The following is a 25,444-nucleotide window of genomic DNA, read 5'->3' on the forward strand; positions in this document are numbered from 1 at the left end:
CCTGGGAGCTTAGTGTGTTAGGAGGCTATCAGTCCCAGTGTTGGCTATCACCCCTCCCGCAAGGAGCTCAAGACAGCTTAGGCAGCAGGCAGCTGCAGCTGTGGTGCTGGTCACCCCTCCCCATGGGATCTTGGAAGGCTTAAGCAGATTCTGTATCCGTGGCTATTGGGAATCTGCAGGGCTTCGTGGTTGGGACCCTAGGCCCAGGTGGTATGGGCTCACGAGTGGGCTCTTCCGATCCATGGGTTGCACAGTTCCATGGAAAAAGCACGTTTTCCCAGGCTGAGTAGCACGCTCACTCACCGCCTCCCTTGGCTTGGGGATGGGGGCTCCCCTGCCTCATGTGGCTCTCAGGTGGGCCACTGCACCACACTGCTCTTCCTTCCTCTCCATGGGTCACACCAGCCACCTAGTCAGTTCTGATGGCAGAACATGGATACCTCAATTGCTAATGCAGAATTCGTGTGCTCTTATGGTTCTTTTTGATGGGAGCTTCTGATCACTGCTGCTTCTAGCTGGCCATCTTGGCCGGCCCCCTTGAAAATGCAACTTTTGAGATTAGGTTTAAGAGGCTTTGCATTTTCTGATTTTGTTCTCTTGGAACACTTCCCTGAGTCAGTCATGAAAATAATCTTAATTCACCTACTGAAAGATGAGAGGCCATGTGGAGAAAAACCATGCTCTCCCAGCCAAAGAACAGCATCAGTGGCCAGAAAGGTCATCCTGTACCTGCCAGTCTAGTCAAATCTCCAGCTATAATGAATCACATGAGTGAATCCAGGAAAAATCTGTACAAGACTCTCCTAATTGACCCATAAAATGATTAGAATTTTTTTAAAATAATGATTGTTTTAATTCACTAACCTTTGAAATAATTCGTTATGTAGCAATGGATAACTACAAAACCCTTTATTAAGACTTTAGACATTGAAGATTGTGCCTGGTAGACCCTCTCAGACAAAAAGGACTTCTAATGACCTTTGCATTTTCACAGACAACAGAAGTAGATGGAGGCTTTACTTAAAAAATAATTATGGATATGTTTTTTGAGGCATAGAGAAAGTCGCCTATCAGATTCATGGAAAATTCACAGAGCTTTTAAGAGAATTTTCATCAGTGAAAATACTGGCAGTTTGAATTAAAAAGGACAAAGATAGCTTGAAAACGGTTCAAATTTACTATGTTCAGAAAGCAGGCAATCAAAAAGCTTAACACCTGCAAACATGGGTCATTTGTTTTCTTTCTTTTTTTAAAAAACAAGTTTATTGAGCTACAATTCACATACCATACAATTCATGCATTTAAAGTATATAATATTGTGGCTTTTAGTATACTCACATATTTTGAATCTATCATCACAGTTTTAGAAAATTGTTTTACCTCAAAAAAATTACTGTTTAGCTATCATTTCCCACCCTACCCACTAATCCTTCCCATCTCTACGCAATTATTAACCTACTTTCTATACCTATAGATGATGAAATCGATAGGTTGCTTATTCTAGACATTTTATATAAATAAGTCATAAAATACATGGCCTTTTGTGATTAGCATCTTCACTTAACATAATGTAATCAAGGTTCATTTATGTTATAGCATGTATAACTACTTGATTTCTTTTATGGGCAAATAATATTCTACTATATAAATATATCACATTTTGTTTATTGACTCATCAGTTGATATGCATGTGGGTTGATTTCAACTTTTAGCTTTTATGAGTATTGAATATTGGAGCTGTAAACATTTGTTTACATTTTGTGTTTTTATTTCTCTTGACTATATACATAGGTGGGAAATTTCTGAGTCTTATGGTAAATCTATGTCTTATCATTTGAGAAAACTGCCAGATTGTTTTCCAAAGTTCTTGCACTATTTTACATTTCCAGCAACAGTCTATGAGGATTCAAATTTCTCCACCTTCTTGTCAACTCATATTATTATCTGACGTTTTGATTCTAACTGTCCTTGTGGACAGTTATCTCATTGTGGTTTGGATTTGTATTTACTTGATGACTAGTGATGACATGCATCTTTTCATATATGTATTGGCCATTTATTTATCTCTCTTGAAAGAATGTGTCTTTAAATTATTTATTACTGATAAAATTAGGTTATTTGTCTTTTTTTATTATTGATTTGAGGAGCTCCTTATGTATTCTACATACAAATTCCTTATCAGATATATGTCTTGCAAGTATCTCTATAGTCTGTTGGTTGTCTTTTGACTTTCTTGATAATATTCTTTGAAGCACAAAAGTTTTTAATTTTGATAAAGCTTGATTGCTAGATTTTTATTTTGCTACTTGTGCTTTTGTGCTTTTGGTGTCATATCTAAAAATCTATTATCGCATCTAAGGTCATGAAAATTTACTCCTATATTTTCTTCTAAGTTTTTGTAGTTTGAGTTCTTATATTTAGATCTTCAGTCCATTTTGAATTTTTCAAAAAGATATTGTTAAGTAAGAATTCAACTTAATTATTTTGCTTTTTGGCTATTCAGTTTCCCCAGAACCATTTGTTTAAAAGACTACTTTCCCCCATGAATGATCTTGGCACCTTCATCAAAAATCAGTTGTCCACAGACACCTGTACACATGAATCTTACTGGAGTCATGAGAAAAAGTAGACAGGAAGACTTATCTAAGTCGTATGAAGCAGGATGTTTTCACTGAAGTAAGTCTTTCTCAGGAACACAAACGATGGAGGGATTTCTTAATCATCAGTGTCACTGTTTTCCAGGAACACAGAGCTCAGGTAAAGTTCCACAGTGTCAGACTCTTCTTTTGTCCAAGATGAACAAATATAATAGATTGCTGAGTAAGTAAAAGACAAATATAAACCTCCTGAGTGGGATGAAGCAGGATCTAATAAACAGTCTCTCCAGGGCTTTTGTTGGTGTTCCTCCTGCAAAATAAATTGAACCATCTGATGAGAAGTGTTAGAAAAGGTCAATTGTTTTAGAATCCTGAAGTGCAGGTGTCTTAAACAAGCATTCCTGAAATGAAAAAGAGAAATGTTAATGTAAAAGATTGAATTCAAGCAAATAGCCAGGAGTCATACCCCGAGGGTGACAAGTCAAGTGTATTGAGTGGGTTGCAAGAGGTTGGTGAAAAAAAAAATCTTTTGATACAAGCAGCACTGGTGTGAAATTACCAGCTAACCAGAGAGGTTACATATTTGGATTTCTATTTGTCTCTTTCAGATGGCAAGTATTTAGCCCATTGCCCTCAGAAAGTTGTTGAATTTAAAATTAGAATTACATAGTATCTGATCAATAGATTATAACAATTGAGTTTTTTTTCTAGGAAAGGTAGATATTAGTAAAGTCACAGACTGATTTGTTTAAGATCGTTTTTCCATGAAGGTGTAAGTAGAAAAACTGTCAACTATAAATTTCTTATGGTCTTATTTGATAAGGCAGGAATTTCCCAGAGGCTTTTATAATAGGATCAGGTGATGAATAAAATATCTAGCCATCAGTATGACTAACAGCAGTGACTACTGTTTGGGATAAACTAAGAACAACATTAGGATCAGTATGTTGTGACCTAACAATTATAATAAAGAGGAAAGGTCTATTATGAGTAGATGACAAGCAGTGGTCTATAGAAAATAAGAACAAAAATGATTATGAGCAAGTGGATAAACAAAACAGAAATTAGAAAGAGGTCTTGGTTCCAGCATCTTGAGCAGAATCTGTCCACTATCTGAAGTCATCTGCTTGTTCCAAAGGTCTTGGGTCAGTCATTGCTTTCAAAGATCAGCTGTATCTACAGGATCACCAAGCATCCTCATATTGAAGTCCCTGTTAGAGTAGTCTTCCAATTGTATAAAAATCTGAATCACCAAACATTGACTCACTGCTGTTTTTGTTGTTGACAATATCTGACAAGGTCTCTTCCAATGAGGACAAGAGAAGTTTTCCTCTGATGCCTCTTCCAACAGATGAAGTATCCTGTTTGAAGTTCAGAAAAAAAGGTACTTCAGGAAAACGTTCTGCAAAGGTATCCTTAATCCTTTAGATAGGACAGAATATAGTACGTGAGCCACTTACAATATTTTGCCATGCCACCATGCAGTAGGAAGTCTAGCAACAGACGTAAAATCCCTAAATGCATAGGCCTTCCGGTTACCAATTCATAGGGAGATAACCAATGTGCTCCTGAGTGAGTGGTCTGTATGGCCGTGAGAGCTAGGGGGAGTATCTTTGGCCTAGGGAGCTTAAAGGTTTTAAAAAGTTTTGCTAATTTTAATTTTAAAATGTAGTTGGTCTATTCAACCTTTCTAGAAGATTGTGCGTGGTAAAGACAGTATTGTTTTTTGAGTAAGAAATATTGTTTTACAGAGTTCTTTTATAATGGTTTTTGTTAAGGGAGTGCTCAATCACTTGATACAAAATTTGGGCTGTCCCAGTTTGAAAACACAAAATCAAGCAGCTTTTTTGGTGTCTACAAGGATTATAGCTTTTTAGCAAGGATATGCTATAGCCTCTCCTGAAAATAGATATACAAAAACTGAAACAATTTAAATCTCACAGAGGTTGTAAGCTGGATAAAATTCGTTTGAAGATATTCAAAGTGAGACATTGGGTCCTGGCCGTGTTTAATCTTTATAATTTTTTCCAGGATTATGTTGCTGACAGGTGACACACAACATGAAAATAGCCTCAGCCTCTTTTTAAAGTTTTCTCACTAATGGTGATTAAAAATACTAACCGATTTTTATATTCCATGATGAGTAGTTTCACGAAGAAATTTAGTTAATATCCACTTGAAATGATCTGGTGCCATAAGCAACCACCTTGAGCGTTTCAGAGATTATATCAATGGAGAGTACAACCAGAATTTTTCCACTCTTCCTTTTCACAATTTCACCAGAGATTTATCCTTTGAGGATAAATCTTGTTGAGCATAATGATCTGCTTGAGTATTTCCTTTAAGTGGTCTCTCTTTCCATAAGTTCCAACATTTAGTCATCTCTGTAGGTAGTAGGAGTGCATGTAAAAGTTACTTCACTTATTGTCCATTTTTAGAAGGGTCCAAGCAGAGATAAGAAACCCCCTTGTCACATTTTCTTAATCCAGTCTGTCACAGATACTATGCAGCCATAAAAAAGGATGTTTGCATCCTTTGTAGGGACATGGATGCGGCTGGAAACCATCATTCTTAGCAAACTATCACAAGAACAGAAAACCAAACACCGCATGTTCTCACTCATAGGTGGGAACTGAACAATGAGATCACTTGGACTCGGGAAGGGGAACATCACACACCGGGGCCTGTCATGGGGAAGGGGGAGAGGGGAGGGATTGCATTGGGAGTTATACCTGATATAAATGATGAATTGATGGGTACTGACGAGTTGATGGGTGCAGCGCACCGACATGGCACAAGTATACATATGTAACAAACCTGCACGTTATGCACATGTACCCTAGAACTTAAAGTATAATAAAATAAAAAAAAAAAACCCTTGTCATGAAAGCATACCAAAGTCATGTACTACTCCAAAAGCATTATCTGCTATCTATCCACTTATCCATCTATCTATTTATTTTCTCTCTGGAATTTAGCTAGTTGACAAACACTAGTAAGTGTAAGAAGTTCTGCAATATGGGATGATTTTAATTCTAGTAGAGGACTATGTTCTAAAACCTATCTTCTTAAATTATCGATGGCACATCCTGTTTACTAACTTCTAGTTTCAGTTTTGAGATATGATTCACCAATTAGATCAGGTTTCCCAGGAGGATCTTTAATGTATCGGAGTGAGGCAAATAAAGTTCCCTAACCGAAAATAGACAATCATGATGCTGCACTTATTTCAGGTGGGGCAGGAGAGCGGTAGGACTCAGTGTGTTGCAGTGATAAATAGTCATGTGAGAGGAAGATAGAGTATTAGATGCTAGTAAGCTGGCTAAAAAGTGTTACATATACTCAGTCAATAGTAATGTCTGTGCTGCATGAGGAACCCTGACGTCAAGCAGAGAGCCTAGAACTAGTTTAGCACAAGCATTGAAAAGTTTTGTAGCTGTTACCTGTTGTCTTAGTCAAGAAGGATAAGCCACCACAGCTGAGTCAAAATTGAGGCTATGGTGATAAATAGGATTTTCATGAATCCCATGAAACTAAGCTAAAACCCTAAGGGCATGTCCATAACACTCATGCAGAAATTAATGGAATGACTTTTTATATAATAGTTAGGGACGACTAAGGAAGGAGGCTGTTGAAGGGCTGTCTTCAGATTACAGAAGACCCACTCATGTTTGAGCTCCCACATCAGAGACTGGGATTTAGCCAATTTGTAAAGAGATATTGCAATCACAGAAAAAATTTGGTCCCCTGTGTCTGCAATATCTAGTCATGTCTAGAGGAGCTCTCTGTTGCCACCTTGAAAAGGGTCTAGCAACAGTTTTGATAGTCTAAAAGGAGATAATGCTTTTTCCTCCTTAAATGGGTCATGCCACAAATAATGGGCTGTATTCTGGAAAATTTATAATATATTTTTGAAATATTATGTTCTTTTTCTGCTAGGGCTGAGAGCAATTAAGTAGAATCCTTTTTATAGGTCTCCTTGTTTAGTAACAAAGTAAGAGATCATCTACATATTGTATCAGAAGAGAATCACAAAAGAAATTTATGAATCATGTAAATTTTGATTGAGGACCTGGGGAAAATAGGAGGGGCCTTCAGTGAACCTCTGAGGTATGAATGTCCAGGTATGTTGTTGTTCTACCCAGAGTAAGGCAAAAGGGTATATCCTGATCTACAGTCTACAGGCACACTCAAGAAAGGCCAAACCAAGATCCACAACAGTGAAGCAAATGTTGTTAGGCAGAATGGATGACAAGATGGTAGTTGAGTTAGGAACTAAAACTCACTGGTCTCTGAAACTGGCACTAACAATAGTCTTAAAAGACCCATGCCAGTGTTCTATCCTGTGATTCTCCTTGTGACAAACTACACTTTTAGAGAGCATAACACAAAAGAGTAACACAAATGAGGGCAAAAAAAGGATGAAAAGAAGGGCTTGGTTTTGCCAAAAATGCCAAACAAACGGTAAGGAATAACAAAACCAGGGTATCAAACACAGAATAAATAGTCAAAGAACTCACCACAAAGAGAGTGAAGTTCAGACCTGGTGCTGACTCGGCAACATCACTGTGGACTTGATAAGTGGCAAACAATAAGGCACAAGGGGTTCTGCCCCAGTTGAAGGCTGGGGTCTGTGGTGATAGGCGGAGCAGATCTTATCTTGATGGAATTTCCAAGGAAACTGTGAAATAAATAAAAATCACTCAAATGAGAACAAGTGTTCTTTATTCAGAGTTTGCTAAACAAAAGAGTCACCAATCATTTATGTTCGGCAGAGACTAAAATGCAGGTAAAGTGATGGGAAAGCTGTACAGTGGAAAAAGGTAAGGAATTAAATATGCCTAATTGGAGGCTGTTGGCATGGAGAAATTAGAAACAGGCTAACTAGAAGTGGATCATCCTATGTGATTTGTTAGGTGTGCATATTTGGCTTCCTATGATTGGTTCTAAGTTAGAAATACAAGGAAAAGGGAATCTGGCAATTATTGACCAGGTCCTTACTGATGTTGAAGAGGTTGTGGTTGGGCTTCATAGACTGGTCGTTACAGAAGTTGTAGTCAAAGTTGTATTTTTATGTATGGCTTGGCAATTGCATATTCACTCTCCCACCACTCGCTGAGTTTTTGAAGATAAGATGTTGTTTATATTGGTAATGATGTCCACAGTGTTGGTTACTTCTCCAATAAGGGCGTGCATGACCTCAGCATTTTGTCAATCTTTCTGAGCAGTCCAAACAGTGGCTTATCCAAAGAGATAGTTGGACCATGAATGTTTAGCTGGAATGGTAATAAGTTCTTCTAAGCTTATAACAAATCCTCAGACTTGAACTTGCAGTGATTCTTCAAATCCTAGGGGGTAAAGACCAGCAACAGGGCAACCTAGAGTCCCAATAAGTATATAGACAGTCAGATTTTAGTCCTCAGTGACTACAAGTCTAGAGGAAGAAATAAAAATAGAATCGTTTTTAAGGCTGTTAGTTTGTAGCCAGATGCTGAAGGAAACTGGAATAATTGAAAATCTGGTAAAGGTTGACAATCTGTGCCAGGTTAACAATCTGTGCAAGGTAAATACCAAACTGAAGTTTCCACAATGATAGAGAAAGCTTGGCTACAAAGTTTGCATATTGATCAGTTACTAGGAGTTTACAAAGAGGCACTAAATAGCTCAAACACAAATAAACAGAATCAGAATCTGATAATCCAGAAACATATGCTATGATTTCCCACGGAAACACAAGCTTTCTTTCCACAGTTACTCCTCCCCTTTTGATCAAGGACAATCTCAAAGAAAGATTATTCCTGATCACAAATTAAAGTTGGTCTCATGAGATTTGGCCTTGTTATTTGCATAGGTGCAGCAAGAGTGCAATTTACATATAGATCTTACTATATTTGCTTTGCTGGAAGTTTTCATAAAGAATGTCAAATTGGACTTTTGAAAGCCTCTTGAGGATAAGAAGCCAAGCCAACAACTCACATCAGATTACACATGCAGTACCTATCGATGTGGCAGGCATTCCTTTCTTCATGAGATCCCACAAATATCCTAAGATTCCAGAGCCTGCTGGGAAGTGACATTCCTTGCTCACCTACAAAGCTGCGAAGCCCACAAAACCAGGTTTCAAGCCAGTTTTCACAAGGGGAGCTTTGTAAGCATCGGCCCCATAAGGTCAACCTTAGTTCCTAAAAGTGTCTAGTCATATCTGATCAAATAAACGTCATTATCAAATATGACATCCAGGCAAAGCCTTGGTTGTATTACCGATGTTTTTGTGCCCTGTTAACAAAGAGGACAGACTCTTACTGAATCTATGCAAATAACCCTACTGCCATGAAGATTCAATGAGAGTTTCCAAATTTTGAACGGATGAGTCAGGGAAGAAAAGAAAGAAGTTTCATTTCCGTTTACAAGAAATTAGCCTAGTTTATAAAATTGTTTGAGTGACAGCTTAAGAGAAAAATAAAAGAAATTCTTATTTCCAGAAAATAGAACAATAAAACATCAACAATATTTCAAGTAAAAATCATAGCCATCTGCTCATTCAGTTCGATAAAATTAACTTTTCTTCCACCTGATCTTGTGTTACTTGTTTCATGAATGCATCCGCTTCTCAATTAGAAGTCTGCAACTCCTGACTCAGTTCAATGGTGTGGTTTCATAGTCATTTGAACAACGCCATCAGAAATCTGTTCCCCGGAGTGTACGGCATGATCCTTTTCCACCAGACTCTAAGATTGTTCTCTTTTGCTGAAGATAGAAAACCTTAGCCTATAATTGATTGCAAGGATTTTATGGAAACATCAGTGTAAAACAGAACAAACAAAACTATCAGTAGATGACAAAAGTCTAAAAATGGCTATCATGTACATATTATTGATAATTTTCAAAAGTGAATAATCTGAATAGAGTTCATTATAAGAATAACACAATTGACAAACACATCTGGTTGTTTCTGTTGTACAAAATAAAACAAATTCAATCCAAAAAACATTTTAGACAAAATATCTATAAACACAATGTATTAGCAATAATTTCAAAGAGGCTATATCTAATTTATAAAAATGCTTATATATAACCTTACAAAGAAAACATTTTCATATATAACATAAAAATCCTGAAACATTAGATGCCGCAAATACCTAGCACTTCATTAGAATTTACTAAAAATATATCAAAGTTATCAAGTAGAGTCAGTAAATCTGAAGTAGATTCTGAACATTAGAGTATTAATAAAAATGCAAAGATAAGTGAAGTGGATCCCCAATGTAAAACTACCAGCCTAGCATATATTGGTTCCAAATAAAAGAAGTAAAGTTTTAACCAAGTTAAATTTTGAAAATAAAATGAATGACTGATAACACTATACTACTTTTATCTAACATCAAGCAAAACAACACCAGGAGTCCGACAAATAGAAATATATCATGTACAGCGAAAACATTAACAATTCTGGGGTTTGTGTTGTCATCTCTTATAGCATCTCCTGTTTCCCTGGCAATCCTCAGAACTCAGACAGGAGTGTGGCCCCATCAGTGCATGTTGAAAGGTGAAGGCCTGGTACAGAGAATTATCCATTTCAAGCAGAAGGAAAATGGACCAGTTGTGGTGTTGGAACACATTACAGGATTGCCTGAAGGACAGCAGATTCCATGTTCATCAGTTTGCAAATAATATACAAGGCTGTACCAGTGCCGGTCCTCACTTTATCCTCTATCTCCAAAACATGGTGGACCAAAGGATCAAGAGAGGCATGTTGAACAGCTGGGCAATGTGACTGCTGGAAAAGATGGTGCAACAATGTGTATATTGAAGATTCTGTGATCTCACTGTCAGGAGGCCACTCCATCACTGGCCACACAATGGTGGTCCGTGAAAAACCAGATGACTTGGGCAAAGATGGGAATGAAGAAAGTACAAAGATGGGAAATGCTGGAAGTTATTTGGCTTGTGGTGTACGTGGGAATTCCCTGTAAACATTCCCTTGGATGAGGTCTGAGTGCCAGTAACACATTTGTTATCCTGCTAGCTGTAGAAATGTAACTTGATAAACATTTAACACTGTAATCTTAAAAGTGTAAAGAAAAAAAAAAACACATTCACAATTCTCCAGAAACTTCTTACATAGAATACAGTTTTAAACATGTTCGTGGTAATAACATTTTACCCATACAAATTTAACCTGTGCAAATCTAAACATCTCTTCTGATTGGACAATACATCCTAGACATCTTGTCAATGATAACATATCAAATAATCCTAACTATTTCCAACTCTCGTCTTTTCCCACAGTAAAAGAAGACATCTTTGCAACTTTCAGAGGTCCTCTGGGAAATCTCAAAGGCACTTTTGGGCACTGAGGAGGCTAAGAAGACTGTGCTTGACTGTTAACCGAAACAACTTTTGGCTGTTTTGCACAGGACTAACAGGCCCTCTGCTTTATGTGAATTTCTCACTTTAACTTGTTTGCTCCATTTTGGGTGCAGACCCAGCCCCATGTGCCTGACCACAAACCAACATTTCCTGTCTCAATTCTCCTATTCATATAATGTTTGAGGATGTTTGTTAAGTTTTAAGAATTCCCTCCCACCCCCAGATTTTCGCAGGGTTTTGTTGATTTCCCCTCAACTTCCCACATGTATCTTAAAATCTTAAAGTCACTCATCCCTTCTCTGAATTAGGATTTGAGCATCTTTCTGTTATGCTGTTGCCCCACTTCTATTGCAATACTCCCCTTCCTCAGAAAGTTTTTCTAGACGAATGTCCAGATTAAACTTCTTTTCTTTGACAATAATGATGCCACGACTTGGACAAAATGCCCATTGCCCCTGGTTCCTGCTTTCTTCACCCAGTGCTGCCTTATTGGACTCCTTGTGCCTCTCCGTGACTGGGGAAATCAGGATCCACAGTGGTAAGTCATGATTTCTAATCCAGTGTTCCAGACATCTGTCTGTTGTAGCACAGTGAGAAGTTGACTTATATTTCTCTCATTTTTGTCATTTTCTTCTGTTTTTCTATCTTTCCCTTCTGCCTTTTTTGAGTGGGGTGAAAGCCCCTCATTCTCTCCTGAGAATCACACCTGAGTTGAAATCCAAAGGCCTCTAGCACTTCCATTATCATGAGAAACCATCAATTTGGCTGTTGTTCTCCAGACCCCTCAACTGTGGGGTATGCTCTGTGTTACTATGGTAATAATTCCACCCACTTTCTTCAGAAAAAAATGGTAATATTTTACAACTTAAATTTCAATGGCCTCTTTGGAGAATGTAGAATTTTTCTAAATTGTCTCATTCTGCAAAGGGTTATTGAATCCTGCACCACCAAGATCTCATCGAAGCAATAGATGCTTTGTTGGTGGTGGTGGGCATTTGGTACAAAGAGGCAGAAAAAAAAAATGCTCTCTCTCAAAAACTTTTCAGTGACCATTGCTTCTTTCAAAGACAGTCTTCCTTCCCCAACACCTCCTGTGACCTGTGTCTTCCATCACCTATCCCCCAATCTCTCTTTTCTACCATCTTCCATGCTCCCTTCAGCTCCCTTTAATTCTTGGATCTTCTTCTTTCAACCCTCTATCTCCTCCACCTTTCTGTCCACTCCTGCCAGATCTTTCCTCTCCCACTCTGGCCCCTCAATTCCTTATTATCCCTTGAGCTTAAGTCCTGTCCCTTCATAGGAGGCACTAGAGGAGCCCAGGGGCACTGAGAGCAACAGCCTGAGGCTAAAAAGGCTCACTGGAAACAGGCTGAATGTTTTATCCGCTCAGGTGGACTCTGGAGATACCAGATGACCGCTCGGTCTCTCCTCCATGGCTCCCTTGAAATTGAGTCCACAACTTCCCTAGAATTATACACCAGAGCCAAGGGTCGCTTATGGGTCTCCTACACAAATATTGGTGAAGACGCTTCAGTTCTCATATTGAACATGTTACTTCACCTTGCCCATCTACCAAAAATATTACCCTTATAAAAATATAAAGGCGAGGCAATGATGATACTTTGTTTCTTTGTTTGTTTGCTTTTTGAGATGGAGTCTAGCTGTGTCACCAGGCTGGTGTACAGTGGCACGGTCTCGGCTCACTGCAATCTCCACCTCCCAGGTTCCAGTGATCCTCCTGTCGCAGCCTCCAAAGTAGCTGGGATTACAAGTGCATGCCACCATACCCAGCTAATTTTTGTATTTTTAGTAGACAGTGTGTTTCACCATGTTGGCCAGGATGGTCTCGATCTTCTGACTTCATGATCTCACCGCCTTGGCCTCCCAAAGTGCTCAGGTTACAGGCATGAGCCACCGTGCCCAGCCAATACTCTGGTTTTTTATATGAATCAGTGAGTTTTGCATTTCTGTGATTATGCCTAAGTCTTGGCTAAAATTTAAAAACTAAAGCTGTAAGTTGGCTGTGTTTGCCTATGTTTATGTATGTGTGTTGGTGCATGTGCACATACATTTTGTTTGTGTAATATTTTCCTACCTCCAGATGGTATTACCACATTAAATTATAATACACCTTAAATAAGCTCATTTTGGGTTGGCTTAGAGATGAATGACAGCCTACATAAGTATTTTTGAACTTCCTTGAAATTAGGATAATCAAATTTGTGTTATAAAAAACTACAAGTTCACCAAATTTAGATAAACCTTTGGCCATTGAGAGTAGTTTGATACATTGATTTAAAAAATAAAGATAGCTATGTCTTCTGAGTTGTCCACATTGTAAAAATACATTTTTGTTCTACTTGAGTATTTTTTTCCTAAACTTATACAAATATATTGAATCTCTGTGCTTGATAATCTAAATGTATTCTTGGTATATTCTAACTATATGTTTGATATATTCATGACATATTATGTCTCATGATTGTCATGTATTTCTTTTATTTTTATTTTATTTTATTTTATTTTTTGAGATGGAGTCTCACTCTGTCGCCCAGGCTGAAGTGCAGTGGCACGATCTCAGCTCACTGCAACCTCCACCTGCTAGGCTCAAGTGATTCTCCTGCCTCAGCCTCCCAAGTCGCTGGGATTACAGGCAACTGCCATCACACCCAGCTAAGTTTTGTATTTTTAGTAGAGACTAGGTTTTACCATGTTGTCCAGGCTAATCTCCAATTCCTGATCCTGTGCTTGAGATCCGCCTGCCTCGGCCTCCCAAAGTGCTGGGATTACAGGCATGAGCCACTGCACCCAGCTGATCATGTTATATCTGAAAATGTTTTCTCTATAAAAATTATGCCCATCCACTTTCATAAATTTGATGTAATATCCACCCTTTTTTGAAAATAAAATTAATTATTATGTTTACACATATTTTCTCTGAAACTTTCTGCGGCAACTTTAAGTGCCATAATGACAACTAAATTTTTCTGTCAATGGTATTATTTCTATAGCAAACTTTCATCAGATCTTTTACTTTCAAAAATTATCAAAAACATGTTAACCACGGCAATTTTAAGTCTTTTGTCATCTATGGAGGACTTTGTTTCAACAAAAAGGGACTGACTCAGGGATACATGGAAAAGGATTATGCTAGGTACTCTTGTGTAAAAGTTTCTAATTACGTTGCTTAAATAACTTTGGGACCAAAACAATGAACTGAGTCAGGAATTCCAGAACTCTAGCTGAAAAAGAGATGGATTCATAAGACTACTAATCCGTGATCAAGTGGGACAAGAACTAATTACTTAGGAGTGAATTAACTGATGATGGATAATTATGGGACTTTTTTGGAATAGGGCTATTCCTTTAATGTACTATTTTCCTATTTTCTCTCTTTTTTTTTTCTTTTTTGGTTTTGTTTTTTTTTGAGACAGAGTTTTGCTCCTGTTGCCCAGGCTGGAGTACAATGGCATGGTCTCGGCTCACTGAAACCTCTGCCTCCCAAGTTCAAGCAATTCCCCTGTCTCAGCCTCCCGAGTACCTGGGATTACAGGGGAGTGCCACTACACCCGGCTGTTTTTGTATTTTTAGTAGAGGCAGGGTTTCACCATGTTGACCAGGGTGGTCTCAATCTCTCGACCTCATGATCCGCCCACCTCGGCCTCCCGAAGTGCTGAGATAACAGACGTGAGCCACCACGCCCGGCCTAATATTCTATTTTCTGGACATAAGAAAACCCCTCCTCTTTTTTTTAAAGCTATTCATCACTCATAACAATTTCATAGACTATGCTAATTTCTAGTAAACAGAAATGAAACTTCTTTCTTTTCTTCCCTGACTCACCCTTTCAAAATCTGGAAATTCTCATTGAGTCTTCTTATTTTCATGGCAATATAGTTATTTGCATAGATTCCATAAGAGTCTGTCCTCTTTGTTAACAGGGCACAAAAACATCGGTAATACAACCAAGGCTTTGCCTGGATGTCATATTTGATAATGACGTTTATTTGATCAGATATGAGCAGACACTTTTAGGAGCTAAGGTTGACCTTATGGAGCCGATGCTTACAAAGCTCCCCTTGTGAAAACTGGCTTGAAACCTGGTTTTGTGGGTTTCGCAGCTTTGTAGGTGAGCAAGGAATATCACTTCCCAGCAGGCTCTGGAATCTTAGGATATTCATGGGATCTCATGAAGAAAGGAATGCCTGCCACATCGATAGGTACTGCATGTGTAATCTGATGTGAGTTGTTGGCTTGGCTTCTTATCCTCAAGAGGCTTTCAAAAGTCCAATTTGACATTCTTTATGAAAACTTCCAGCAAAGCAACTATAATATGATCTATATGTAAATTGCCACTCTTGCTGCACCTATGCAAATAACCAGGCCGTATCTCATGAGACCAACTTTAATTTGTGATCAAGAATAATCTTTCTTTGAGATTGTCTTTGATCAAAACAGGAGTAGTAACTGTAGAAAGAAAATTTGTGTTTCCATAGGAAATCACAGCACATCTTTCTTGATTATCAGATTCTGATCCTGTTAATTTGTGTTTGAGCTATTTAGTGCCACTTCGTAAACTGCAGGTAACTGATAGTTATGCAGACGCTCTCTTCTCTGGTAGAGATTTAAGTGACTCTCTCACACTATGGGAAAACCAGTTTTTGTAACTACTAATAAACTGTTGAATCTGTTATCTTGCACGAATTGTGCACTTTTACTAAATTTTCAACTCTTCCAATTTTTCTCAATATCTAGCCATAAACTCCTAAACTAACCTTCCAATGTTTCTCCTATTTTGTTACTTATAGTCACTGAGAAAACCTTACTATCCAGATCCCAATTGAGACCTTAGGTTGCTTGTGGCTGGCCCCCAGGCTCTGAAGAATTACTGCAAGCTCAAGTCTGATGACTTGTTATAAACTTATGAAGATCCATCATTGCTAGCAGACTATGCATGGTTCTCTTTTTCTCTGGACAAGCCCTGACTGGACCACAAAAAAAGAATGGGGAAATGCTCGGGTCACATATGTTCTGATAGAAGAGGTAACCCAGACTCTGGGCAGCATTACCAAGAGCATCAAAACATTCAAAGATCAATGCTACATGGTCAAAAGGGCTCATCCACTAACCTCTTGAAACCTCCTGGAATGGATACCTTTGGGTTCAACTTCTGTCTTTCTCACATTAATATCTCCTTTTATATTAACATTTCTCTTTTTTCCTTTTAGGCATCCAACTTTTAAGATGCCTGATCTGAAGGACACTAAAACAACTGACCTTTGCCAGCATGCCAAACAGATGGTTTAACTAGTCCTCCAGGAACAACACTGAGCAATCCTGACCTGGGACTATTTAACTCCGCCATCTCCTACTTGAGATTCTCCTTGTCTCTCTGTTCAAGGATACTTTTACTGAGCCTTTCTTGAACAAGAGTGGAGGACTGATAGGGCGATTAAACTCTGTCCTTGACACAACTTTAGGTTGGTTTGCCTAAACTACTAGGTGGTCAAATCTACATGAACCTCCTCCAGTATTCTAATTTGTTTTCTCTGTCTTAGACCCAAAATCCCACTCCATGTGCCTAACCATAAACCAATCTTCGTGCCTTCACTTCTCTGCTACCAATATTTGATGTAGCCCAGTAAGTTTCAGCATCATCCCTCACCTCCCCACAGTCCCCCACCCACTCACCGCCCCCACCCGCACACACATATACCAGCTCTTAGCATCAAACCCCCTTCCACTTTCCATAAGCATCTCTCCCAAGGTCTCTGCATATAATAGCTATGTTTGCTCACCCCATGCCTGAGACTTTCCTGTCTTAGATCTTGAGCATCATTCTATTGTACGATTCTCCCTTAGTAAGGTTTTCCTCACTTAACTTCAGATTTGTACATTTTTTTTTCCTTGACAGTGCAAAACGATACCATTTAGGATTTGATTTTCAGAAGGTAAAATATAAAATGTTGTCAGGAAATTTGAATACTTAATTAAGTAGGATAATGGATTACTGAGAAATAGTACTTGGTTATCTATTTAATCAAATGATGTAAAATAATTTTAGAGTAGATATAGAAGATAACGTAATTGCAAAGAACTTCATCTCTTTTATATGAAGACTGTTCTCTTAAACAATCAAGGACTCGAGAAAGTCAGTACAAAGCACAGAAAATTATTCTGATGAGATTCTGAATGTTTATCTTCTAAGCAGATTACTCAGAAGGTAAAGAAAAATATTTTACAAACTCTTATTAAGAGACTACACTAATCCAAATAAGATATTTTAATAGAGAATAAAACAAATGCTAGTTTTGCATCTGCATATTTGATACTAACACTTATATTAAAAATTTTGTAAATAAACCTATTAAGCTTTAGCCAGCTGTGACTACAAGAAATAAAATTTCCTATCCATGAACCTCCTACAGCTTTCTCTATCTAGTTAGGGTTTTGTAGGGTTTTGCCCTACACCTTCCCGTTTCTCATCCTGGAATAACTACTCATCTGACTTCAGAAAAAAATTACTCTTGTTTTCCTTAACAAAAAAATATCCTGCATACCTTGCACTCAAAATGTTCCTTTCTGCCACAGTCACTTCTACTAGAGTCTCATTCATCTCATTGTCATATATTGATTATAACTTTTTTAAAAATTTTTTTGGAGACAGAGTCTCACTCTATCGCCCAGGCTGAGTGCAGTGGAGGAATTTCAGCTCACTTCAACCTCCGCCTCCCGGGTTCAAGCAGTTATCCTGCCTCAGCCTCCTGAGTAGCTGGGATTATAGGCATACACCACCACGCCCAGTTAATTTTTGTATTTTTAGTAGAGATGGGGTTTCACCATGTTTGTCAGGCTGATCTCAAACTCCTGACCTCGTGATCCACCCGCCTTGGCCTCCCAAAGTTCTGGGATTACAGGCGTGAGCCACCGTGGACGGCCTTGATTATAACTTTTAACTACAGTAACTCCTATTGCATAGAGAAACCTTGGAGGTAGTATAAAAGAAAAGTTACTGGATATGTATTAAAACAGCCAGATAGATCTTATTCAAACTGCTGCAGTAGGGGAGAGAGGTTTCTGTATGGAACTGAGCTCAACTTCTAATACAGCAAAGACAGTTGTGGATTTATAGCCAAGGAGTACAGCAAGGTGGTAAGCAGATGGAAAATTACTAAGAACTTAACTAGATATCCAAGGTAGAGGGATTCTTGCTAAACTGACTTAATAAAATTATTTTTAATAATAAAACTGTTAATTAATGAAACTATTAATAATAAAACTACTTTCTAAAACTAAGATATCCAGAGTGGAGAGTGAGAAACTTGATCAAATATCCAGTGGTCTAATATCAAGAATTAGTAAATTCTTAATAAATTCGCTAAGCAGAAATCTTTGCTAAAACTGGACTGGGCAGACCAACGTCAAAGTCTACTTAGGAAGAATGCTCCAAGGAGCCTGACTCAAGTTTGGTCAAGGGAAGAGTCTTTTTCAGTGGATAATTGTGAACTATTTTCATACACACTATTTCGTAGCAGATTAACATCTTAGGAATATACATCTCATAATTTTTGCAGTAATAAACATCCCTATAATACAACTCACTGTAGCAAAAAAAAAAAACATGTTCATTAACACACCCAAATATATAGACTCTCCGTATTATATAAAAAATAATAGGCAAAAAGTCTATAAGCAGAAAATTATACTTAGTAATTAATGCTCAGTATTTTATTCTAGTTAGATAATCTAGGTATCTAATGAATGCCCATTAATTTACCAAATTTAGCATCAGTGTAAAGTTTTATGTTATCAAAAGATCTTGGTCTTGAGCCAAGATGACACACTATAAAATATAATTAGTTACTTTTGAATTAACATTTGTCAAAACAGTGATTCAATTTAACTAAGTGAAAATTTATATTTTTATAATTATAAATATATAGTAACTAAAATGATAGATTATTAAGCCAAGAAACCTGTAAAAGCTGAGGAAGAATGTGCCCAAGTAGATTAAATTGTATGCTTGTATAATACCAAATACTGAGAACTCAGGAGACATAACGGTTTTAATTAAACCAACAATATAAAGCTAGTCTCATTTGCCAAAATTTACCTAAATTATGTGAACTTAAATTCTTAGAATATTTGAGCTAGTATATATAAGAATATTAAAAGTAGAAATGCAATTATCTTAATTTCCAGAAATTTTTGAGTATTTTATATATATAAGACCTCAGTAAGCTCTAAGTCAATCAGAAAATAGTACCTTCAAAAATTTTGATAGTCTAATTTAGTAATACCATCTGGAGGCAGGAAAATATTACATACCCACAGACACATAAATATACATACCGATCTAGAAAACTTATCATTTTAATTCTAAAATCTCAGCCATAGGTCAGGCGTAACACAGAAATACATAACTCACCTGTTTCTATATAAAGAGCTCTTTTTGTTCCACTGAGTAGAAATTCTTGATTGAATTCAAAACAGAGAAAAAATAGACAACAAACAAAAATAGCAAACCCAATTTTCTGACATCTTTCTGACCTAACAGAGACACAGTATCTGCAAACCATTTAATTCATTTACAGAGATTACCAAGTGACCACACACACACACACACAAATTCAGCACTAGAGATCAACTGCATACTCAATGAAAATTAAATTCCTACCATGCTACCAACAGACAAGAGTCTGGAACACTGAATTAGGAATAGGGCTCACCTTTAGGTCCTTGTATTGCCAGTCACAAATGGAGCAAAAAGGCTCCAAGTGTCCTTATTACCTGGGTGGAGCAGACGGAGATCTGAAGGCATGGTCCCATTTTGAGTCATGGCACCAATCCTGTCAAAGAAACAGACAAGTTAAAAGATTGCTTTTATTTTGGCTATTACAATAGGGAAACCACTCTTATCTGAAGATGATGGGAATGGCTCAGCCTCTTAGGCAGTTTGGCTTTTATAGGGAGGGGTAAATACAAATGCAAATGATGTGGTTTAACACTGGTCAGTTTGCAAACTGCAGACGTCACGGTTTGCTAACTTTCCAAAACATTTGGAGATGTTTTTCTCGGTAGTGGTTGTGGTTTTTCTTAGTAAGCTTCAGAGAGCAGAGTTATTATCTCAGCTAATCAGCTATGAGACAAAGAACAGGATGTAGATTTTTTTGCTTTGTCAGCAGGTTTTGTCAGCAGATGAAAGGGTACAGTTTGTGGTAGGTCTTGTCACACTTGACCAAAGATCTTCTAGAAGAGTTTCACACAGAGATAACATCAAACAGGAAAACCAGAAACAGGAAGGAGGTTGTGGTCGTTCCCACCCCCACCCCCCACTCCAAGTAAAGCTAAGAGGCTGAGGCATACCTCCTTGCAGCCTAGCTCACTTACTTGCATGTGATGCACTTCCTTCCCATGCCTGCCTGCCCCACCCCACCCCACCCCACCTTCTTACACATAGCCTTTCTTGCCCTGTGAACACCCATTTATACACCTCTCTATTTGCACTCACGCTGACTCAATCAGTGTGTCACCTCATCCCTCCAAGGCTACTGTACTACCTTCCAAAATGGCTGCCTTCCTTCCACTCTTTTTTCTCACAATTTAGTTTCCACAGAGAAGCCAGAATGAACAAAAGTGAAAATCTGATTTTGTTACCAACCTGTTCAAAATTTTTCTGTCCCTCCCTATTGCCCTTCAAGGAAAGCCTATACTACATAGCACAACATTCAAACCCTTCATGTTCCAGGTCACCCTCTTTTCTTGCCAGCCCTTAGCCAACTCTACATTCCAGCTCTGCAGAACCTCCAGCTGCTTTCCTACACCCCCTGTGCTTCTCCATGTCTAGGACTTTACTTGTGCCTTTCCTTTCACCTTCAATGCCCTCCCTCCAACTGGCTAAGTCCCAATGTATGTATATAAGAATTTAGAGGATACCTCTTCTGAATTTATCCCAGGCCCCAACTTCAGCCCCCAGCCTTCCCTACCACCTTGAAGCTGAGTCTGGTTGAAATTCCTCTATTCTCTACCCTTTCCAGTCACAACACTTACCACACTGTTTAACAAGTTCCTCCTTCTTTTTCTGTCTCTGCAGCTAGACCAGGAGCTCCCTACAGGTCAAGACCATGTGTTTTCTCTGTTGTTTTTTCATGGCAAGGGGAGACATAGGGTTGCAGTAGTGAGTGGGCATCTGTTCTCAGAAGGCAGTGCCTAGAGCATTATAAGTACTTAATAAACTCTTGTGAAATTAAAAAGTGGGTGAAGTCACCATATATGTTTAAAATTGTACAATACACTGGATTTACAGAACACATCTCAAATCCTGTAGAAACAAGACAAACTCACATAAAGCAGTTAGCAAAAACTGAAGACTCTAGGATATAGAATATGAAATAGAATGATTTATGTTAATCAATTGTGTTACATCTCATGAAACCTAATGAATGTTAGAACATGGTAACCAGCCACTCTGGGGGTCTGCATATTCACTTATTTCAGGATTGACTTTTTTAACTCAAACCCAGGAGAGAATTCCTCATTAAAAGCTAATTCTTGGGACATCTTCTGAGCAAGCCACATACTGAAATCAGTTTTATTCCTTTTTAATTAACCAATGTGAACATCCTCTTTGCTTTCATGACTATGGGATGTATTCCTCAAAGTCACATCCACACTCACAAGTATATTGGCCCTCACACAGTACCCTAAGCATGCCCAAGACTTGATAGATACTGCCTGAATTGGTGACTTGCAGAACAGCTGTGCACCACTTCTGGGATGGTTTATGATTTCCTTAATATGAGTCTTGGTTTTCTTTATCCCAAATGTATTGTCTGTAATATCACTCAAAATTGTTAAGATCATAGTCACAATTTAAAAAACAAAAGTATGTATCCTTACTAACCATATTCATAAATATGAGTTACAAAGTGTAGAATAACTTCAGAAGAAGCATACCCCAGAACTACAGAGTAGTGCCATAGGTAAATTGCCTCTTATAGACGCTGTGTCTCAGGAGAGGGCACTCAGAGGAGTAGGAAAGGTCTGAAGTGGAAACTGCATGGTTTAATTTGGGTTCCCCCAGAGGTAGACCCTGACACAGGATTATTGCAAATAGATTTGAAATGGGATCCCAAGAAACATCAGTAGGGGGCTGGAGAATGAGAGAGGCAAGAAAAAGAAGCTAAAGGGGAATGTCATTGTAGGAAACAAGGCCTCAATCTCCAGGAGATGGAGCACAACAGCCTCAGAGATGACTCACCTGAGCAGTAAGACATCTGAAATATTTAATTTAACAATTCCCATTAGCTATTAGTTGACAGCTGTCCTGAGGGTATTAATTCCCTGCATTTCAACTCACCTGACGTCAGGTCAAGCATATTATCATGGCAGAGGGAGCCCTTAGGTAGAAAGTCATGGGTTCTTGTAGCACAAAGAACACAGACTCTATTACATTTCAGTTGAATCTAAGCTGTAGCATGTGTAATAAGCTGTCTCAGCTGATAAACAGGCAAAAAATAATTATGAATTTATTTGGCTTCATTAAGTTTCTGCAATACACCATCCAATAACTGGATTTCCAAATTCATTCTCAGAATGTTCATTCACTCCTTTTCTACCTAAATGAGAACAATTACCTCAGGCAAATTAAATATGCTGATTCTGTCCTTTAAACTTTTGCTCAATCCACATCCAATGCATGTTTCTTGTGTAGGTCCAGAAGCAGATCCTGATGCAGGGATCCCAGTATAAATGATATATTAAGGATGTTCTCTTACAAGAAGGCAGGCAGGAAGCAGGAGAGGGAAGGGAAGAAGCCAAGCTGACGTGTGATTTCTCAGGAAGCTCCAACTGCAGCCTGTTCTGCGGAAGGCTCTGAAGTACAAAATATACCCTAGGGTGGTCATGACCTAAGACAAAGGAGCTGGGTTATTCTATTCCCAATAGACAATCAAGCATTGGAAACACTGCCCTGAAATACTCTAGGTGGGGCACATTAAGTTTGTCTCATCTGTCACAGATTCTTAAATTTTCTGGTTAGTCACAATTTCTGGGAGAAAATTCATATACAGAAAAGTTAGTGGAATAAAGTAATCTGTTGTAGCATTTAGACCTGAGGCCATAAGTGATGGTCATCATCTCCCTTCTCTGACACTGTTTTAGATTCCTTGTGCCTCTGTCAGCGTAGGTGGCCTTCCTGAAGGGGCTACTAAAATCACCCTCCCTGAGGAGTCTAGGTCCCTAGTTACCACATTTTATCAAGCCATAGCATAATTCTAAGAGGTGCCCCAGTAGGTTTCCCAAGTGCAGAACATTATTTTGTGTGCTCCCCTTATGTAGCAGACTATTCTCATGGTCCTGGCAACTCAACTCTTTCGTGCATCTTCTGCTGCTGAGCATCCACTGAGTTTCAGCTCAAGATCTCACCTCTTCCATAAAACCTTCCCTGGTCCTTGCATTCCTCAGTGCCTTCTTGTCCCTGTAACTCAAAGAAGTTACTGCTTATGCCTCTCATCTGGCCTGAATCTCATTCTGCATTGTAATTCCTCCTTACAGAATTTTTATTGACCTTGGACAATGTAATTTGGTTGACTTGTGAGTGTATGTGTTGTCTTTTTGATGGGAACCTGGGCACCTGAACAGGGTTCTGCCTCTCCCTTCACGGGCTGCCTCCAGGGCCCGACACAGGTTGCTGTGCATCCCCAGCCTCAGGGAACTCACGTTGAATTAGCAACTGAACGGCTCACAGAATAGCATCTCTGCACCTTAGAACTACTTGCGATTTTTCTCATCATGAGTCTTGCTTCCAAGAGTTCTCTAACTTGTCAGTGACATTCATTAGCATTCAGGCCACAATCATCTTTCAAAAAAAAAAAAAAAACGACAGCTTTCAGAGGCTTAGCCATATTACGTTTTAAAACCAGCCCTTAAAAGCATATATTTCTAGATGCTTTATTATTAATCCAAATTATGTGCAAATGAATGCCATAACTTTCCCCTACAAAGGACAGGATTTTTTTGTTCTTTTTTTCTTTCTCTTTTGGCATTACTCAGACCTTGAAGTTGACAAACATACTTTGGGGATATTGGATATTTGTGGAGAAGGCATAGAAACATTTACATAAAGACGCAATTCCACCTATATTGAACACCTTTTGGGTGCCAGGAATTGCCCAAAGGACTTTATATAAACTGCATTGTCCAGAGGTTTTTTTCTTCTCTTTTTTTCTGAAGCACATACATTGGAATATTTTGAGGCATTTTATAGCCTCTTGTGGGAGCTTAAAGAGAAAGGAGGAAAACTCATGTCACTTCGTTTTGCAATTAATTACTTCTTCTGGGAAGACTTTGCCTTGGAATTGTAGTATTTATGAATTTAGTATTTCTGATTGCTCCTGTCTTGAATTCTCTATTCAGAAGCAAAACTTTGATACAAAAATAGTACTAATCTTGACTATGCATCTCCAGGTATCTAACCTACTCTCCACAAATAGTATTGAGATGAAATAAAATGTTACTATTAATAGAGGTTAAAATCTATTGAATGCTTGCTGTAAACCAGGCACTCTGCACAGCCCTTTATACACATCATCTTATTTAATACTCACAGCAATTTTCAGAGGTAAGTACTACTATCGTCTCTGTTTCATAGATACAGAAATTAAGGCTCAGGGCAGCTGAACAACTCCCCAAAGACCATGCAGCTAGTAAGTAAAGAAATTGAGCTTATGCTACACAGAGGAAAAAAAGCCTTCCTCCTTGGTTCTCTCCTTGGAGATGGCAAAAGAAGTTGTATTCTCAGCCTGTGATCTTGCTAACCAAGAGATCACAAACTCTTTGGGTCTCAGTTTCTTTATTTATTGAATTGATACTCTAATGCCCACACTGCTATGCTCATTTATCTGTCCATCATTTGTCCATCTTCAAGCATTTAACTTTCACTGCTTTATATTTTGCTTATAGGAGTTACTGATAGCTCTCAAAGAACATAAAGTAGGTCACATTCATCTTGATACTTACTCTTGATACATCTTGATATATCTTGATATACTCAGCCACTATGCTAAATGCTTTAAATATATTAAGTCATTTATTCCTCATGATACCATAAGAAAGGTATTGTTTTTATCCCCACTTATTTCAGACTTAAGGAGGTTATTTGACCCCAATCACAATTACATTAATGGTGTCAGATAGATTTGAACATAGATATCTGGCTCCAGAGTCCATGGTCTTAGTTACCATGCTATACAAGAAAGCAACTTAATTTCTTCTCAAATCCAGGTGCTGTTTCAGAAAAGATTTTCATATATGTTTTTTTCTCCTTTTTCTCTTTACTCTTTAGCTCTTGTTTTTATTCCATGATCTGCATTTATTTTTGTGTAACTAGAGATGTGATTTTTCACTACACATTACTTTTAAAATCCCAGATATGAAATCTCATATGGAAATTAATTTTAATTTACCATTGATTTTTT

The 25,444-nt window shown here is 38.1% G+C and overlaps 1 long non-coding RNA gene and 1 pseudogene across 1 annotated transcript in view; both read left to right on the forward strand.

The window, feature by feature from the left end:
• Positions 1-9,841: 9,841 nt before the first annotated feature.
• On the forward strand, positions 9,842-10,570 carry LOC105509138 (annotated as a pseudogene).
• Positions 10,571-11,220: 650 nt separating this feature from the next.
• The window catches only part of LOC105509078, a 30,758-nt gene continuing 16,534 nt past the window's right edge, over positions 11,221-25,444 (forward strand). The window contains exons 1-2 of the long non-coding RNA XR_001001383.1: positions 11,221-11,505; positions 16,196-16,447. This is a non-coding gene — a long non-coding RNA (uncharacterized LOC105509078). The remainder of the gene's footprint in view (positions 11,506-16,195; positions 16,448-25,444) is intronic.

The sequence above is a fragment of the Colobus angolensis genome, unplaced genomic scaffold (genome assembly GCF_000951035.1).
Source record: "Colobus angolensis palliatus isolate OR3802 unplaced genomic scaffold, Cang.pa_1.0 Scaffold17, whole genome shotgun sequence".
Taxonomy (NCBI): Eukaryota; Metazoa; Chordata; class Mammalia; order Primates; family Cercopithecidae; genus Colobus; species Colobus angolensis.